Source organism: Arvicanthis niloticus, chromosome X (assembly GCF_011762505.2).
Source record: "Arvicanthis niloticus isolate mArvNil1 chromosome X, mArvNil1.pat.X, whole genome shotgun sequence".
Taxonomy (NCBI): Eukaryota; Metazoa; Chordata; class Mammalia; order Rodentia; family Muridae; genus Arvicanthis; species Arvicanthis niloticus.
In genome coordinates, this window is record NC_047679.1 from 11,722,438 (window position 1) to 11,727,931 (window position 5,494).

General features: G+C 43.2%; 1 pseudogene; it reads right to left on the reverse strand.

Moving 5' to 3' along the window:
- Positions 1–3,442: 3,442 nt before the first annotated feature.
- Positions 3,443–5,217, reverse strand: LOC117694467 (heat shock cognate 71 kDa protein pseudogene; annotated as a pseudogene).
- Between the last annotated feature and the right edge of the window lie 277 nt (positions 5,218–5,494).

The following is a 5,494-nucleotide window of genomic DNA, read 5'->3' on the forward strand; positions in this document are numbered from 1 at the left end:
ATTATTTTTAGAATAGTAGTTTATTTGTGTGTGTGTGTGTGTGTGTGTGTGTGTGTGTGTGTGTGTGTGCTCAAGGAAGTCAGAAGGGAATCCCCTGGAACTAGAGTTATAGACAGTTGTCAATTGCTGATGTGGAGGCCTGAGATCCAGACTCCAGTCCTCTGCAAGAGCAGGAAGTTTTCTCTGGTGCTTTCAGTAAGAATGCCCCCTGCCCCATGAGTTCACATATTTGACTTTTGGGCCTCTAGTTATTGGAACTATTTGGGAGGAATTAGAGGTGTGACTTTGTTGAAAAAAAAAATGTGTCACTTGGGTGGGCTTTGAGGTTTCAAAAGTCCACACCATTCCAAGTTAGCTCTCTCTCTCTGCCTCCTACTTTTGGATAAAGATGTAAGTTCTCAATTAATTTTTATTTATTATACCAAATAGGTTTCCCTGAGAAAACTCAATGGGTAAATTACCTGCTCCCAGCCTGACCTGAATTCTTTTCCTGAGACCCTATGTGATAGGAGAGAGCTGACTTCCTGCAAGTTGTCCTTTGGCACGTATACCTGACAGGTGTGCCCAAAGGCTAATCTGATCTGGTAGATTCTTCAGTTGAGGTTTGCTCTTCCCTGATGACTCTAGGTCAGTGTCAAGTCGACAGCTGAAGCTAGGTATGACATCATCTTTGAGTTGTTTTGCAGCTCTGTGTAGGCTATAGGTAAGTGATGGTTCTATAAATTATGTCCCAGTGATGATTTAAATTAACTTTTCTATATGCATGGAAAAGGTTTTGTAGACATGCACATCAATAGTCCTTCATTCATTAATCCCAGCATTCAGGAGGCAGAGGCAGGCAGGTCTCTGAATGTGAGGCCAAGCTGGTCTACAGAGTGAGTTCAGGACAGCCAGGGCTTCATAATGAGACCTTGTCTCAAACAACAGCAGCAGCAGCAGCAACAACAACAACAACAAAACAGCCCAAATCATTCCTTCATTTGCATAAATCTGAAATTTTAGGCTCCTGAGTTCTCTTCCCAAACTTTCCATGCCCCACCCCCCAATTTGCTGTCCTCCACCACGTCTTTTGGGTAGGGTTCCATATATTCATCAGTAAAAAGAAACCTGTTAGGTCTCTCTAACAAAAATCTCCACCTCGACATCTCCTTTTAGTAGCTTGTAATCATTACAGTGTTCATTCTCCTTTTAGGTAGAGATTCCCATTTGCCAGTGTTGTATTTGGACTGAGCATAGTTCTAACCTAAGTTCTCTCTTTCTCCGTTTTGACAGTGTCTAAGTAAAACTGTGTCTACCACTTTGCTGGGAAGCTCTCGTTGTCTTGAACAGGAATAAAACTAATTCTTTAATGTCTGTTTATTTTCTATCTGTTTTATTGATGAGATTTACATTTTTTTGTGATTTATTTAATGCATATGGGTGTGCTGAGCCTGGGGATTTGCCTGTCTCTGCTTCCCCCAAATGGAGATTATACATGCCCATTACAATACCTGACTTTTTACAAGTATGGTCGGCATCAGACTCACGTCCTCATGCTTATAAGGAAGCAGTTTACCAACTGAGCTCCTTCTCCAGTCTCCTGAATTAGTTTCGGGGTGAGAGATAGGTAACTAGTTTCATCCTTCTACATGCAGATACTCAATATTCTCAACACCATTATTGAAATTTTTTCTTTTATTTACAATGTTTGCTTTTGGTACCCTTGTTGAAGATCAGGTAACTATAGCTCCATGTGTTTATTTCTGGATCTTCTGTTATATTCCATTGGTCTACATGATTGTTTTTGTGGCAAAACCACGTTGTCTTTGTCTCTATGGCCCCGTGGAACAATTTGAGGACAGATATTGTAATATCTTCAACCGTTCTCTTTCTGATCATGATTTCTTGGGCTATTGAGAGTGCTTTGGATTTCCATATAATTTTTTTTTCTCTAGTTCTATGAACAGGCTATTGAAATACACCGGTGATCTGTAAGGAAGAACTGAAGTTCAATTTGAGATTGAACAGAACCACGGGACTCAAGGGAATGCTGCACAAGAAAGCCTTATTTGGATAGCTCAGAGTACAGTTCAAAGCAAGGAGGAGCAGAGAAGCATATGGAGAGTTTCTTATCAGCATCACCAGGTGTGCTTGAGAGACAGAAAGTCTCCCGGCCTATTGGGGGCTGTTTGCATAACTTCCTTGAACGTGGTAAGCTGCATCTCATCTCTGAGGAGTGGGGGGAGGAAACTCTTTGCCTGGAGCCTTCCTGGAGCAGGGGGAGGAGAGATTCTTCCTAGTGTAGCAAACAACGGTCTATAGGAACAAAGTTCACACAGCAGGATAGAGAGGAAAACTCTATTAAATGTTTGCTACAGATGTCATTGGAATTTTGATAAGAATTACAGTAATTTTGTGAATGGCTTTGGGAATACATCCATTTTTTCACAAAACAGATCCATGCTACTATGTTTTCAACTTCTGGATGAAGTAGAGCAATATATTTGTATGAGAGGGAAAGGCTGGGAAGAATTAGACTCTAGATTTGAGTACGCCTAACCAGTTTGTAGACATATTGATCTGTCCATTGTGGTTGTCTAACTGTAGCCAGGGCTCCTGTCTCATGACCCCTCTGCCATTGCTTTAGTTATATAACCACTGGGTTGGCAACACTGTTTCTTCCCCTTGCTTCTTCACCTCTAGGAAATGGCCATGTATTCTTGGTATTGCTATTCCTGGTATCTCATCATCCTTGGTGGGTTCTTTTAAGTTTGACTAAACCTACATGCATGGCTGTGGTGGTTTGAACGAGATGTACTTCTCAGAGGTACAGGTATTTGAACAATTGGTCCTCAGTTGGCAGCACTGTTTGGGGAGGTTGTGGGGACTTTGGGAGGCAGAGCCTTGATATTTCATGTCTTTAACAGCTGAGTAAGACTTCACTGTGTAACTCTATCATGTTTTCTTTATCCATTCTTCAGTCGAGTAACATTTAGGTCGTTTCCAGTTTCTGACTATTGTGAATAAAGCTGCTATGAACACAGTTGAACAAGTGTCCTTGTAGGATGGAGTATCCTTAGGGTATATGCCCAGGAGTAGTATAGCTGAGTTTGAGGGTAGATGGATTCTCAATTTTCTGAGAAACCAACATATTGACTTCCAAAGTGGCTATACAAGTTTGCACTCCCACCAGCAGTAGAAGAGTGTTCCCCATGCTCCACATCCTCACCAGCATGTGCTATCACTTGAGTTTTTTTTTTTATCTTAGCCATTCTGACAGGTATAAGATGGAATCTCAGAGTCATTTTGATTCACATTTTTGTGATGGCTAAGGATTCTGAACATTTCTTTTAGGTGTTTTTCAGCCATCCGAGATTCCTCTGTTAAAAATTTCATTTAAATTTGAACCCCATTTTTGGTGCCAATTTACATAGTTTTATTATTCCACGTTACTTGTTTTGGGTCCCTGTGGAACAATGCTACACCCTCTACTTGGATTGACTTAATCCACCTCTTCAATGGTGGGCCCAAAGAAGCACCATCAGATGGAGGAGCTCCTCCACCAGGGAAGCCACCCGGCATTCCTCTTGGCATGCCACCAGCACTCTGGTACAGCTTGATAATGATAGGCTTGCAGACTTTCTCCAGTTCTTTCTGCTGATGCTCAAACTCTTCCTTCTCTGCAGTCTGGTCCTTATCCAGCCAGCTGATGATCTCATTGCACTTGTCAAGAATCTTCTGCTTGTCCTCATCAGTGATCTTGCCTTGAAGTTTCTCATCTTCAACAGTAGCTTTCATGAGGAAGGCATAGGACTCCAGCGAATTCTTGGAGGAAACCTTGTCTCTTTGCTTCTCATCCTCAGCTTTGTACTTCTCAGCTTCTTGGACCATGCGCTCAGTATCCTCCTTACTCAAGCGGCCCTTGTCATTGGTGATGGTGATCTTGTTCTCCTTTCCTGTGCTCTTATCTACAGCAGAAACACCGAGGATGCCATTGGCATCAATGTCAAAAATAACCTCAATCTGAGGAACCCCACGGGGTGCTGGAGGTATGCTTGTGAGCTCAAACTTTCCAAGCAGGTTGTTGTCCTTGGTCATGGCCCTTTCACCTTCATACACCTGGCTGGTTGTCAGAGTAGGTGGTGAAAGTCTGTGTCTGCTTGGTGGGAATGGTGGTATTGTGTTTGATGAGGAATGAGGACAGTCATGACTTCACCAGCAGTTTCAATACCAAGGGAAAGAGGAGTAACATCCAAGAGCAGAAAATCCTGAACATTCTCAGGCTTATCTCCAGATAGAATGGCCGCCTGGACAGCTGCACCATAGACAATAGCTTCATGGAGGTTAATGCTCTTAAGTTCTTTTCCATTAAAGAAGTCTTGCAGAAGCTTCTGAATCTTGAGGATTCTGGTAGAACCACCCACCAAGACAATATTATGGATCTGTGACTTGTCTAGTTTGGCATCTTACAGGGCCTTCTCTACAGGGTCCAGTATGCCACAGAACAGGTCAGCATTCAATTCCTCAAATCGAGCCCGGGTAATTGAGGTATAGAAGTCAATTCCCTCATAAAGAGAATCAATCTTAATACTGGCCTGAGTGCTGGAGGAGAGGGTGCGCTTGGCCCGCTCACAGGCAGTGCAGAGACACCAGACAGCTCTCTTGTTCTCACTGATGCTTTTTCTTAAACTCAGCAATCCAGTCTTCTCCACCCAAGTGGGTGTCTCCAGCTGTTGATTTGACTTCAAAAATTCCATCCTCAATAGTGAGGATTGACACATCAAAAGTGCCAATCAGCAAAAAATCAAGTCAAAAATCAGCACATTCCTTTCAGCTCTGACCTTCTTATCTAAGCCATAAGCAATAGCAGCAGCAGTTGGTTCGTTGATAATTCGAAGGACATTGAGGCCAGCAATAGTTCCAGCATCTTTTGTTGCCTGACACTGAGAGTTGTTGAAGTAAGATGGCACTGTGACCACAGCATTGGTAACAGTCTTTTCAAGGTATGCTTCTGCAATTTCCTTCATCTTTGTCTGAACCATTGAGGACACTTCCTCTAGGTAGAAACTTTTTGTGTCCCCTTTGTATTTGACTTGGACCTTGAGCCTGCCTGCATCAATCACCACCATGAAGGGCCAGTACTTCATATCAGACTGAACAACAGCATCATCAAACCTACGTCCAATCAGACATTTGGCATCAAAAACTGTTGGTGGGGTTCATTGCAACCTGATTCTTGACCGCATCCCCAAATAATCGTTTTGTCAGTGAAAGCAACATAGCTCGGCGTGGTGCGGTTATCCTGGTCATTGGCAATGATTTTCACCTTTCCACCCTCAGACTGTTCCACATCCCTTACCTACCTCCCCCCATCTCCACAAGGATGTCCCCACCCCCTTACCCCCACCCTGCCAGACCTCCCCACTTCCTGGGACCTTGAGTCTCTTGAGGGTTAGGTGCATCTTCTCTGACTGAGTCCAGACCTGGCAGTCCTCTGCTGTATATATGTTGGGGG